Consider the following 14,885-nt stretch of genomic DNA (forward strand, 5'->3'; position numbering starts at 1 on the left):
CTCCTTGGAAGAAAAGCTATGACCAACCTAGACAGCATATTAAAAAGCATAGACATCACCTTGCCAACAATGGTCTGTATAGTCAAAGCTATGGTTTTTCCAGTAGTCGTGTATGGATGTGAGAGTTGGACCATAAAGAAGGCTGAGCACTGAAGAATTGATGCTTTCAAACTGTGGTGTTGTAGAAGACTCTTGAGAGTCCTTGGACAGTAACAGTATCAAACCAGTGAATCCTAAAGGAAATTGGTCCTGAATATTCATTGGAAGGACTGATGCTGAAGCTGAAGCTCCAGTACTTGGGCCACCTGATGCAAAGAGATGACTCACTGGAAAAGACTCTGATGCTGGGAAAAATAGAGGGCAGGAGGAGAAGGAGGTGACAGAGGATGAGATGGTTGGATGGCATCACCGACTCGATGGACATGAGTTTGAGCAAGCTCTGGGAGATGGTGAAAGACAGGGAAGCCTGGCATGCTGCAGTCCACAGGGTCAGCAAAGAGTCAGACACGATTTAGCAACTGAACAATAACAATTTCAGAATCAGACTCATGGATATTATGGTGACTTTATAAGGTGTCAGCTTGTTAGCCTAAACTAAGTTTTCCCGAATTTCTTCCTGGTCTGTTCTTGGTGAGAATGGGGCACAAGGCAAATTTTCACATGAGATTTGGAGGCGAAAGTGAAGCAGCAGCCATTTAAAAAAAGTTTATTTTGGAGTACTTTTAGAAGCACAGAGGCATTTTATTTTCACTCTCGGAAGGTCAGGGCAGGTGTTTCGTTTTTTTATTTTTGGCCCCGCTGCGTGGCATACAGGATCTTAGTTCCATGCTAGGAGGTGCTGGACCACCAGGGCAGTCCCTGAGGTAGGTGCTCTTACAGCTCCCACTTGAGGTTGTTTATCTGCTGGCCTTCTCTTCAGTGAGGGGCATCCACTGGCTAAAGCTGCCCCCCTTTCCCGGATTCTCCTTTAGCGCCTCCAACTGCTGGGTTGGGAGTGTGTTTAGCTCCATGGCAGCGGCACTTGCTACACACGTGGGACATCCATATCATCAAGGTTTGAGGCAGAACTGTCCCATTCCAGTCTGTCCTTGGGTTCAAGTTCATGCTTATGAGTTCCACCGTGCACTTGAGGGGTCTGGTTTTCCTTCACTTTCCCCACACACTCCCTTTACAGCTCTCTCTCCCTTCCCAAATGTTGGCCCAAATGGACTCAAGTTCCAGCATGCAAGTAAAGACAGTAGCTTTGCACAGTTAGTTTAATTAGCTTATACTCATATGAGCTCAAATCCCTGTAACAATTATCCAAACACACATACACACTCACACACACACACACCCCTATATATCTCTATTTGTGGTTCTGCTCTCTTCGAACTCCACCTGATAGATATGAACAGGTTGAACCCTTGAATCCAATGAGAACATTGCTTTTAAACAGTAAGATCTCACTGTAATGATTTATTCATACCCAGAAGCCAGGTTCAAGGCAAGGAGGGAAGGAAAAGAATGGGTAAGAAGGGAGGGACAGGATGTCATGCAGGGCAGAATGAATAAAAGTAATTTGTGATCAAGTAACATGTCTACTTCATACCAGGCACCATGCCTAGTGCTCGAAATATGAAGATCAATAATAACCCTGGACCTTATCATCTGTTGGAGAGGAAGGATTCTTAAAAAGCTAACTAAAATAGAATAAGTGCTATATAATTGGCATGGATAAAGTACTATGGGAAAACAGAGGAGGAAGTCATTAATTTTGTCTAAGAGGATTGGGGAGGGCTCTGCAGATGAGGTAACACTGATGCTGGGCCATGAAGGATGAATAGGGAATTCACTAGGTCAGGGATTTTCAAACCTTAGCAGGCCTCAGAATCTCCTGGAGAGCTTATTTTTAAAAAAATATATTTAATTTACTTATTTATTGGCTGCGTTGGGTCTTGGATGCAGCATGCGGGATCTTTAGTTGCGGCATGTGGGATCTAGTTCCCTGACCAGGAATTGAACCCAGGCCTCCTGCATTGGGAACACAGAGTCTTAGCCACTGGACCACCAGGGAAGTCCCTGGAGATCTTATCCAAACACAAAACATAGATTTTCGGACCTCACCTCTGAGTGTCTGATTCAGTAGGCCTGGTGTGGGGCCTAAGAATCTGTATTTCTAACAAGCTCCCAGGTAACGCTGGCCGGGAGACTAGATGCTAAAAACCATGGCTCTAGTGTGGAAAAGTGGGTGGGGTGGTGAGCAGCCCCAACACAGCTGGGGCAAGGCGGGAGAGGCATAAAAATTCATTGACAATTTTTTCCTTCCCAAGACCCTCCTTTTGTTCTCCCATTTCTCTTACTATTTCTACTGTCTTTGCCCTCTCGGCCCATTATCTTGGGCAAGTCAAGTTTTATGGTGTCTCTGAGGGATGAAAGCAGAGTTGTTAAGAAGGCAGGAGATGACACAGGCCTGGCGTTCAGGAAAGCAGGCAGTCTGGACATACTGATGTGGGAGTTAAGCCTCCTGGTGATGGGGGAGCCATGCAAGTGCAGGGGAGAGATCACTCCAGGAGAGTGTGGATGAGGGCAGGGGATGAGCGAGCGGGGAGGGAGCGGGAAGAGGGCAGAGCAGAGGGAGAGCTCAGCAGGGCCAAAGACAGAGGACCCCGGCACATCAGGAGGCGAGGACAAAGGGGATACTGCAGAGGCGAGTGAGTGTGAGTCATCAGCCAGACAAGAGGACAAGGGAGAGTTTGTTGCAGAAGCCAGGGAAAGGGTTTTTGTTGTTGTTGTTTTATTGGAGTATAATTGCTTTACAATGTTGTGTTAGTTTCTGGTGTACAAAGTGAATCAGACAAGAGTAGCTGAAGGAAAATCAAAATGCCCGAGGAAACGAAAAAGTATGATAATATGGACAAGCTGCGTTTAAGAGGCCTTCGGGACATTCAGAAAAGAAATACACAGCTCAGAACTGAGGGTGACGTTAAAGACAAGAGGTTTGGGAGTCCGTTCCACAGAGGTTCAAGTCAAGATTCAAAGTTCAAGCCAAGGCAGCCATTGCAGTAATTCAGACGGCGTAGGATGAGAAGAGTCGACAGAAAATTAACTGGTCTATCAAAAAGAAATGAAATTTTTAATTTGAGGATTAAAATCCAGGAACAGCATCTCAGAAAGCTCCCATAACTGTTCCACCCCTTACAAGTCACATAACAAACAAAGTTATGGAAGTTTTCTGAGACAGAAGGCTGAACATTAATGACATATCAACAGTTTGCACAATCCAGATCTAAGCATCATTGTGGTCTCTTACAAGTTCAAGAAGGAATGTTATTTTTTAAGGAGTTGTCTTGTTGATGCTGGGAAAAGGTTCCTGTTTATGGCTGAACGGGTATTTCTGCCAATGGGGGAGGTTTGGTCCTTGTATAATGCAGATATAAAAGGTATGGTAGGGGAAACAGAGGAGGCCAAAAGGCAGACAAAATGTTTCATGTTTAAATTTTTCTTGTCTTGCTATAAAATATGAATTTTATTTTATGGAAAAAAAGGTTGCAGAACACTCATGTTTAGAGGCAAGGGAGGAAGGGAAGGTTGCTCAGTGGGTAAAGAATCTGCCTTCAATGCAGGAGATGCATGAGACATGAGTTGGATCCATGGGTGGGGAAAATTCCCTGGAGGAGGGCATGGAAACCCAGCCCAGTATTCTTGCCTGGAGAATTCCATGGACAGAGGTGCTTGGCAGGCTACAGTCCACAGTTGAAAAGAGTCAGACACGACTGAAGCAACTGAGCACGCACACAAAGAGAAAGAGAGGCTGAGAAAACAGTCACGGAGGCTGAGCAAAAGGAAGAAAGAATATATTGCTAGAAAAGATGGGCAACAACATCAAATGTTTTGAGAGCTCAGCAAAGACAAGAAACAAGATGAGATTATTGGATCTGACGGTTCAGAAATCATTGATGACACTGGCATGAATGGTATTCAGAGTATGGCTCAGAAGCTAGAGTACAGTTCGGTTGAGAAAGGAGTGGGGTGGGGAGTACTGTTTCAAGAGGTTTGGCTCTAAGTAGACAGATGGAGCAATAGTTCCAAGAAAAGCCAGAATCAAAGATTTTTGGGGATGGGAACTATGGCAAGATCAGCACAATGGATTATATAAGCTGAGAATAAGAAGCCAGTGGAGAACATAAAAGAGGAGTATAATTAAGACAGTGAGATAACATGCTTGCTTCTTAAGTCAGAAAAATTTTAATAAAAATGACAAGAATTAGTGCTGGTGATAATGCATACTGGCATAATCTTTATGAATTTCTCAAATATTGTATGTAGGAAGATGCAGGTCAAGTTATACTCAGGAATAAATGGGTGACCTTAAATATTTTCATTATAATAACAAACTGGAGAAAGAATAAAAGCAGCAGTCTCTTCATGAATTTAGAGGAAAAAAGACAAATATAAGGAAACTAAGAGGGAGAATTATAATAAAACTAAGAGCAACAATCAATGCATTATAAAAAAGAGCAAATTAGCACAAAGAAAAATCCAAGAGCTGATTCTTAAACCACCACTACTTCCCCCGCAGAAAATTAAATAAATCAAATATCTTAAGAATAAAAATATGCAAAATACTGCTAGAAAATGTCTACAATATGTATTTACATTGGCTGGTGTTATAAGAGTATCACTTCCCACCAGGCTCTACATCCTGTAGCTCTATTAAGCAGTTCAGGCTCTGTCCTCCAACACATCCTGAAAGGAATTCAGGGCAGAGATCAGCTCATTCTGTGTTCGGAGGGAAACTGGCAGAACAGGCCTTCGGAGAGTTGGATATGTTCAGAAGAAAATTTTATGAACCCAAATTCTTTCACCTTCTCACACGTAGAAAAGCACTAAAATCATTAATGGTGACATCTGCTCCCTGTGACTAGCAGGAAGCCTTCGCCAAAATGTGTGCTTGACTGCACATACCCCCTTTTGCCAAAGTCATATATATACTGACCTCACGCCACCCCCACCTCTCCAGAGCAGGTCCTTGGACCTATTAAAGAGGCTGTCAGCCCCAAATAAAACTGAAGTCATAGCTCTCATGTTGTGCGTCTCTTTTCCCACTCTACACTGTGTTTATATGTGTGTCTATAGTTTTATACACACACACCATATACAAAACAAATAGTAGTTACTTGTTGGGAGGAGTGGGAATTAGGCAGATAGAGGACATAGATGAGAGGGCTTCCCAGGTGGCACTAGTGGTAAAGAACCTGCCTGCCAATGCGGGAGACGTAGGAGATCCGGGTTCGATCCTTGGGTCAGGAAGATCCCCTGGAGAAGGAAATGGCAACCAACTCCAGTATTCTTGTCTGGAGAATTTTATGGACAGGGGACCCTGGCAGGTTACAGTCCATAGAGTCGCACAGAGTAGGACATGACTGAAGTGACTTAGCACCCATGCATAAACGTTTAGGAAAGATATACTTCACTATATAACTTCATAATTTTTGATACTTGAATCATAGGACTTCAAAAATAATTTAAAAGAAAATTCTAGAAGATATAGAAGAAAATACTGTAAGCAATTGAATACTAATACATTTGAAAATCTCAATGAAATGGACTATATTCTGGAAATACATGAATTTCTAAAACTGAATCTAAATGTAGGCAATCCAAATGGATCAAATTTAGAAAGAAATTGACACTGGATAGAAATTTAAACTTTTGTTGAATAAATGCATTTCTTTAGCTTTACTAATGGGTCACTTCTGTAGGAAAAAAGTTGTGCTCAGTGGAAACCTGTATCATCTAGAGGACGGCCTTCCAGGTTATCTGATTCTATGAAAGCTATTTTATAATTGTAAATTATAGGTAATTAAGAGAACACAAAACAATTCTTATCAACAGACATGCATGTTCTGTTGTGTCTGGAAGAAGCTCAACTGATTCCCCTCTTATCTGTGAAAAAACACTTTGTGTTTTCATTTGTACATTTATACATTCATTTCAATATTGAATATTCATTCAATATTCAATACATTTATTTCAATATTCAGTATTGATCTGTAAATGTGTCCATTTGAAAAAGTTCACTTTGAACTGGTTATAGCATCTGCCCAGCTCCCTCACTGACTACTGAATATGAGTGAGTGAGTGACTGAAGTCGCTCAGTTGTGTCCAACTCTTTGCGACCCCATGGACTGTAGCCCACCAGGCTCCTCTGTCCATGGAATTTTCCAGACAAGAATACTGGAGTGAGTTGCCATTTCCTTCTCCAGGGGATCTTCCTGACTCAGGGATCAAACCCATGTCTCCTGCATTGCAGGCAGATGCTTTACCATCTGAGCCACCATGGAAGCCCCCTTTATAACAAGGCAGGAATGTAATAAAATAACACATGTTCATTTTTCTATCTGTGTGAGTCAAAATTTTCCTTTTTTCTGAATATTATCCCTTTAACAGTTGCAAAATTTTAAGAAAAAGCCAATTTTAAAGCTGAATATATTATATCAGAACATGAAAAATATGAGAAACTACTCAAAGTTTTTTGAAAATTGGGTATTTTTGATACCAAAAACATTATCTCCAAGAAAAACTATAGACCAAATTCATTTCTGAATAAAAACAAAAGGTATCAACTCTCAGTTTTGAATTGATGAAATTTTATAATTCTTTACAAAAAATTATAAATTCTTCATTTTTCCACATATCTACAGTTTATGCCCTTATACAAGAAAAAAAGGGAAAAAAGAAAAGACAATAATCATTTCTGTCCCTGGACCTTGTGTGAGTCTCCTGAGTGGACCAGAAAGATCTCTTTGGCTCCATCTTCCCAATCCACAGATTGACCATTAGGGAACCACCCCAAAACATGCCAGTAAGTATTCTGATAATCTTCTCAAATGACCACAGTTTAAGAAGTATTTAGCTAAATTTACAAAAACAAAGGAGACTCCAAGTCCAAAGCACACTTAGTTTCTCAATGAATCAGGAAACCACAGAAATGTTTTCTGATCAATTAGATGGTACAGTGGTAAAGAATCCACTTGCCAATGCAGGAGACGCAGACTTGATCCTTGGATCGGGGAGATCCCTTGGAGAAGGCCAGGGCAACCCACTCCAGTATTCTTGCCTGGGAAACTCCACGGACAGAGGAGCCTGGCGGGGTTGCAACCTCCACGGGGTTGCAAACAGTTGGACACGACTGAGCATACACACAAACACACACAAAGAATGTGAATCAGGAAAAAGGTTTATCAACACAGGTTTTAGCATCAACAAATCTGGTTTGTGTTAGAAGAGGTTACCACCTAGAACTTTCCCTTTGAATTTGGCTCCATATTCAAAACTGAAGTTGGTGCCTTGCTCCAATCTCCCTTTTTTTTTTAACACCCACCCCTTTTATTTTATTTACTTTTTACTGAAATTTGCTTTTAAACCTTGGTCTTGACAACTGTAGTTGTGCCAGGCAATGAAAATTCTCACTGTTGGAGAGATTGCTTTTGTAAGGAATAAAATTCAGAGTGCAAGAAAAGAATAAGCTACAATTAGATATGAATTATTTTGGAAGAGTGGGGATGCCTTAGGAATTATATTAACATACTTTTTCTTTAAAAAAAAGAGAAAATAATATTATCACTTAAATAGACACTAAAAAGGCACTGTGTGAGATTTGAGGGGATCAGGATATGCCACCCCCAAATCTACCCCTTTGACATAGAACTATTGTGAAGGTTTTGGAGTTCCTTCATCTGCCTAAGGGATTTCCCAAAGAACTCGATTGTCCTAAATCCTCTCAGAAGCAACTGTAATCTTCTTTATGCACAGTAGAAAAGTCAGGCATTGTCACACCGTCTGCTCTCCCAAGGAAGGGCCGATTCAGCCAGAGTCATTTGCTTTTCCCTAAGTTCCCCTTCCCCCCTCCCCTTGGAAGTTAGGTATATATTCCAAATTCTTCTTTTTTTAAGTTGAGGTGTAATTGACATACAACAAAATGCTTTTGTTCAGTTGCTAAGTTGCATCTGATTCCCATGGATTGCAGCATGCCAGGATCCCCTGTCCTTTACTATCTTCTGCAGTTTGCTCAGATTCATGTCCATTGAGTGACGCTATCTAACCATCTCATCCTCTGCCAGCCCTTTTCTCCTTTTGCCTTCAATCTTTCCCAGCATCAGGGTCTTTTCCAATGAGTCGGCTCGTCACATCAAGTGGCCAAAGTATTGGAGCTTCACTTCAGCATCAGTCCTTCCAATGAATACTCAGGGTTGATTTTCTTCAGGATTAACTGATTGGATCTCCCTGCCATCCAAGGGACCATCAACAGTCTTCTCCAGCACCACTGTTCAAAAGTATATATTCTCTGGTGCTTAGCCTTCTTTATGGTCCAGCTCTCACATTTGTACATGACTACTGGAAAAACGATAGCTTTGACCATGCAGAACTTTGTCAGCAAAATGATGTCTCTGCTTCTTAATATGGTATCTAAGTTTGTCACAGCTTTTCTTTCAAGAAGCAAGTGTCTTAATTTCATGGCTGCAGTCACCATCTGCAGTAATTTCTGAGCCCCCCAAAATAAAATCTGTCACTGTTTCCATTGTTTCCCCATCTACTTGCCATGAAGTGATGGGAATGGGTGCCATGACCTTCGTTTTTTGAAAGTTGTGTTTTAAGCCAGCTTTTTCACTCTCCTCTTTCACATTCAAGAGGCTCATTAGTTCTTCTTGGCTTTCTGCCATAAGGGTGGTGTCATCTGCATATCTGAGGTTATTGATATTTCTCCTGGCAATCTTAATTTCAGCTTGTGCTTCATCCAGCCTGGCATTTCACATGATGTACTCTGCATATAAGTTAAATAAGCAAGGTGACACTATACAACCTTCCCAATTTGGAACCAGTCCATTGTTCCATGTCCTTTTCTAACTGTTGCTTCTTGACCCACATACAGGTTTCTCAGGAGACTGGTAAGGTGGTCTGGTATTCCTTACCTCTAAGAATTTTCCACAGTTTGTTGTAATCCACACAGTCAATGAAGCAGAAGTTTTTCTGGAACTCCCTTGCTTTGTCCACGATCCAACAAATGTTGGCAATTTGATCTCAGGTTCCTCTGCCTCTTTGAAATCCAGCTTGTACATCTGGAAGCTCTTAGTTCAGGTACTGCTAGCTTGAAGGATTTTGAGCATAACCTTACTAGCATGTGAAATGAGCATAACTGTATGGTAGTTTGAATGTTCTTTAGCATTGCCCTTCTTTGGGATTGGAATGAAAACTGACCTTTTCCAGTCCCATGGCCACTGCTGAATTTTCCAAACTTCCTGACATATTGAGTACAGCACTTTAATAGCATCATCTTTGGAAATAGCTCAGCTGGAATTCCATCACCTCTACTAGCTTTGTTCATATTAATGCTTTCTTGCGCTTCCCTGGTGGCTCAGACAGTAAAGAATCTGGGTGCCAATGCAGAGGACACAGGTTCAATCCCTGTGATGGGAAGATCCCCTGGAAAGGGGGATGGTTACCCACGAGCAACTAAGCAGAGCAGCACGAATGTTTCCTAAGGCCACTCGACTTCACACTCCAGGATGTCTGGCTCACTGGTCCCTAGATCCTAACCACCCTTGTGAGTTATTCATCTCTGCTCACTCCCATGTGTAAGCAGGATGCACACGCTAATAAGCTTGTTGGTTTTCTCTTGTTCATTTGCCTTTTGTCAGTCCCATTTATCAGGCCTTAGCTGGAACCAAGCAGGATAGAAGGAAAAAGAATTTTTCCTTCCCACAGATTCTACACCCATTTCTTCATTTTTTTAAAAGGCAGCTTTAAGAAGAGTAGGAATAGAAGGCTATTTCCTTATCATGATTTTGTAAAGGTCCATAGAACAGCAACCTGGTGGCTCAGATGGTAAAGAGTCTGCCTGCAGTGCAGGAGACCCAAATCGACCCAGGTTCAATCCCTGGGTCAGGAAGATCCCCTGGAGAAGAAAATAGCAACCCACTCAAGTATTCTAGCCTGGAGAATGCCATGGACAGAGGAGCCTGGCAGGCTAAACCCCATGGGGTCGAAAAGAGTTGGACACGACTGAGCAGCTAACACACAGAAGAGCAATGGCCAAAACCATTCTTAACCATGAAACCATAGTAGAGACATTCCCTTTAAAATCAGGAATAAATTAAGGGTGAATCCTATGAGTGTTCGGCTTCCCTTGTAGCTCAGTTGGTAAGAATCTGTCTGCAACAGGAGATCTGGGTTCAATTCCTGGGTCAGGAATATCCCCTGGCGAAAGAAATGGCAACCCACTCCAGTTGGACATGACTTTGTGACTAAACCGCCACCTGTGAGTGTTCATTCAGCATTGTTCTAGAAACTCTAGACAATGCAGTGACACATAAACTAGATATAATAGTTTATGCTAAATTTAACGTAAAGAAGGAAGAAAAAATCAAGTGTTCCCAGGTGCTGGACTGGTTTACCGATCTCACTCTCCCCTTGTCCTTACAAAAGATTTAACTGAAAAACTATTAGGCTTAACAAGAGGACTCAGCAAGGTGGCTGGATAAAAAACATCTAAGAAATCAACAGCTTTCCTGTGTACTAGCAATAACAATTACAAGATATAATAGGAAAAAAAACCCCACTCACAATGAGCAAGATGTAACATATGGAGCGAAAACTTGACTAAAAGATAAAAAGAAGACCCAAATAAAGGGAGAGACAGTAAAAAGTTGTCAATTTTGTGCAAATTACTCCCAGCAGTGTATCTTTAACTGGGGTCTAGGGATTACTGCTTTACAATCCCTCAGATGCTTATTAAAATTCAGATTCCTGGGCTGAGCCCAGACTTAGAAAAACAAGAGGAGTAGGTTTTCAAGAAAATTATCTTCTTACCAAGCCCCAAGTGATTCTGCTAAGTCACTTCAGTCGTATCTGACTCTGTGCGACCCCACAGACGGCAGCCCACCAGGCTCCTCGTCCCTGGGATTTTCCAGGCAAGAGTACTGGAGTGGGTTGCCATTGCCTTCTCCGCCAAGTGATTCTAATACATACTAAAGTTTACCAACCACAGTTTTATGCAGGTTTCATAAAACTTCAAGAAGATTCCAACTTCATCTGAAATGAGAGACAAGAAGGGGACGCCCTGACATGTTACAGTGTATTACAAACTTAAAAAATACATATAAAAACATAAAAAACTTCAATAATAAAAATAATGTGGCCTTTTGCAAGAAACAACAAACAAATCAACTGAACAGAGCAGTCCCAAGAGAAATTCCTGCATTAAGTTACAGAAGTGTAACTGTTTCTCTGCGTTAAATGATTACATCACCAGAAAACTGCTGCATCTTTTTTTTTCCCCACCCACTTTGGAGGTTTTGTTTGGAATGATCCGATGCTACATCCAGAAGAAGTGACTTGGTTGGGGAGGCCACAGGTACCTGGGTTGTAAGGAAGAATTATATGACTTAAAACAGGTTTTTGGCGATGATCAGTGCAAACTGCTGTTATACCAGTTCTGATGATCAGTGCCAACTGCTGTTATACCAGTTCGCACGAGTTTTTGCTGGTGCGAACTCGTATAACACCACAAGGAAGTGTTCGAAAGTGAAAGAGATGGATTATATTCACAGGTTCTAGAAGGGGGAGGCATGGCAGAGGACTACAAGGGAGAAGGGGCCGGCAGTCAGTAAGTGGGTTCAGTCAAGCCGGGTAGGGAGCAGAGAGGGAGGAAGAAAGAGGAGACCTTTGGCAGATGACTTCACTGGAGGCTAGGGGAGTGTGCACAAGCAAAAGACATGATATCACTGGTGCTTTTGAATGTCACTAGGCCAAAAGCAGGGGAGAGGGTTTCCCTGGTGGTTCAGTGGTTAAGAATCCGCCTGGCAATGCAGAGGACACGGGTTCAATCCCTGCTCCGGGAAGATTCCACATACCGAGGAACAGGTAAGCCCACACACCACAACTACTGAAGCCCATGCATCCAGAGCCCATTCTCCGCAACAGGAGATGCCACCGCGATGAGAAGCGTGCACGCCACAACTGGGGACCAGTCCTGCTCGCCGCAACTAGAGAAAGCATGCGTGCAGCAACGAAGAATGCAGCACAGCCAAAAATAAAGAAAATGAATAAAATTTTAAAAAGAAACAAAATGAAATCAGAAGAAAACAGGAAGAAAGAAACTTGTGGTAGGCACCAGCCTATTTCTAACCTGGCCACCCGGCCGGGAGCGCACATAACCTGTTTGTGGGGATGTTGAGGTGGTAGGAAAATGTTAAGTTTTACAAATTTATAATAGTATACAATCGGCCTTGTGACGCTGCAACATCACTGACAATACCAGGCAGGCTGGATGACGTTTGCCACCTGGGCTGTGGAGATATTAAAGTGAGTGGGACAGCTTGACTTGGCCGTGGAAGGCTAACTCAGCTATAGGTGACGATATATGATGAGAGTGCAGAACCCAGTCCCACAACCAGGCATGTCACTTTGTTGGCAATAGCCAAGAAGAGAACAGGACAACATTTCTGATTCGAAAGAAATCTTTTAGAAGATGCTGGTATGAGAGAGCTTTACCTCTCGGCCCAAGCCTTGTAGTCTGGCCTGTATCTGAGTTAATAATGCCATACAGTAGGAGGTACTACGTGTGATGAGAAAACAGCTATTTTGAGTTGCTGCTCAGGCATTTTATAGCATATTTTATATACTGATAGTAGGCATTTGGGGCTTCCTAGGTGGCTCAATGGTAAAGAATCCACCTGTAAATGCAGGGAGATGCGGGTTTGATCCCTGGGTCAGGAAGATCCCCTGGAGAAGGAAATGACAACCCATTGGCCTCCTGCACTGCAGGCAGATTCTTTACCATTTGAGCCACCAAGGAAGCCCCAGATAACTAGTGGGAAGCTGTGATATAATTCAGGGAGCTCATCCCAGCACTCTGTGATGACCTAGAGGGGTGGGATGTGGAGAAGGTGTGAGAGAGGCTCAAGAGGGAGGGGATATATATATATATATATAATATATATATATAGTTACAATAGATTCTCATTGTTGTATGGCAGAAATCAATATAATATTGCAAAGCAGTCATCCTGCAGTAAAAAATAAATAACCATTTAGAGTTGAGCCCCCAGAAAAGTTAGTAACCTTGGCCCCAATCATCTTCTCAGTAAAAGGTGCTTGCTACCCTGCTCTCTATCTTCTGCTCTCCCCAACCACCCCACTATGGAGGGCTGCCCTTCCCCTGGCTCACTGCTGCCCTTCCCCTCCCCCTCAAATGCCCCCATTTCTGGGATCTGTAAGTAATAAAGCTTGTAACTTTACTTTCATTGTGTGAGTGCATTGAAACTGAACCATCAAACAAAAAAACCCAGGCTTTCACTTTCCCAACATGGCAGCTCAGACGCTGAGGAAGTCACCCGTCAACTTGGCATGGGTGGCCTGTGCCTCCTCGTGATTTGCGTGTTTCTTTTAAAAGCATTTGTTTATTTCTGTTTATTTATTTCACTGCGCTGGGTCTTAGCTGCAGCATGTGGGGTCTTTTAGTTTCGGCATGTGGGATCTAGTTGCCTGACCAGGAATTGAACCCGGACCCCTGCACTGGGAGCATGGAGTCTTAACCGCTAAACCACTAGGGAAGTCCCTGATCTGCATGTTCTTAATTTAAGACAACAGGTGGGAAGAAAGGCAGAAACCCTTTCCTGGCTAGTAAGTAGTCAAGAGCCAGTCTGTCATCTATCACCATGTGGGTTAGGGACTTACGGGCTTGTTGCCTAAGGGACAGTATTTTGTCCAGCCTCTGAGTGATCTGAAAAGGCCACAGAAAGGTGCTGGGTGGCAGTCAGGACTTGACTTTGTTTGAGAATGGTCCCTATACTGGTGCCAAGACTGGCTGCTCCTGAGGCGATGACAAACCTTATCAGGATAGGAATCAATATCGTTCTTGGGTTGACAGAAGCCAGAAGCACCCGGTGGGTAAAGAACTTGGAAACTCTAGTGTAACCATTGCACCCTGGGGTATGGTTTCCTTAGGAAAAATGTTGGTGGGGGAGCCAACCAGGAAAAATATATAAGGTGCTGTGACTTTGAGTCCAGGTCACAATCATACCTGAAGGTGCCACTATTTAGAGCACGATGTACTGTGTTTAACCGATGGGGAAGGGAAAGAAGGTCACGATTGGAAAAAGAAGGCAAGAGACTGGTTGCAAGCTGGGTGCGGAGAGGGTATAAGAAAAGGCATTAGGGAGTGAGTGGTCCTTTCCCCAGGAAGTCAAAGGGCTGGCTGACATGAGACAAGTGCCTCTTGGAGAAAGCAACAATCTGAGAAGGACATGGCAACCCACTCCAGTATTCTTGCCTGGAGAATCCCAGGGACAGAGGAGCCTGGTGGGCTGCCGTCTATGGGGTCGCACAGAGTCGGACACAACTGAAGTGACTTAGCAGTAGCAGTATCAATTTAATTAAAAAAATTTTTTTTGGCTGCACAGCACAGCATGTGGAACTTCAGAGATTGAACACGAGCCCCCTGCAGTGGAAGCATGGAGTCTTAACACCTGACCACTAGGGAAATCCAAAGATTCTCTTTTTGGCTGTGCCGCTTGGTTTGTGGGATCTTATTTCCCAGACCAGGGAACAAACCCAAAACCTCTGCATTCAAAGTGCAGAGTCTTAATCGCTGGCCCACTAGGGAAGTCTCTCTGTTTATATTAGTAACCTTGATCTCGTCCTTTAGCCATGGGGGCACGGGGTGTACATTTTAATAGAGAGCAAGGAGTATACTAGAATTGAGGGCTAAGCAGACAACAGGCTCAGGAAGGAAAGAAATGTCCCATGTCCACTTTGTGCCACAGGAGAGTGGTCCGTGGGTGCCCCTGGGGTGGAGGTTTTAGTGTAAGAAGTGAAGATATCTCAGATACCGAGGGTGAAGC

General features: G+C 43.0%; 1 protein-coding gene across 5 annotated transcripts in view; it reads right to left on the reverse strand.

Moving 5' to 3' along the window:
- The window catches only part of TMEM150C (transmembrane protein 150C), a 115,168-nt gene that overhangs the window by 63,918 nt on the left and 36,365 nt on the right, over positions 1-14,885 (reverse strand). The window contains exon 1 of one of the 5 annotated variants that reach the window (XM_070791671.1): positions 11,025-11,043. The exons of the other annotated variants lie outside the window; for them this stretch is intronic. The gene's annotated coding sequence lies outside the window, so the exon portion shown is untranslated. Of the gene's footprint in view, positions 1-11,024; positions 11,044-14,885 lie in introns of those variants that run through there. 5 annotated transcript variants of the gene reach the window in all.

This window comes from Bos indicus, chromosome 6 (genome assembly GCF_029378745.1).
Source record: "Bos indicus isolate NIAB-ARS_2022 breed Sahiwal x Tharparkar chromosome 6, NIAB-ARS_B.indTharparkar_mat_pri_1.0, whole genome shotgun sequence".
NCBI lineage: Eukaryota > Metazoa > Chordata > Mammalia > Artiodactyla > Bovidae > Bos > Bos indicus.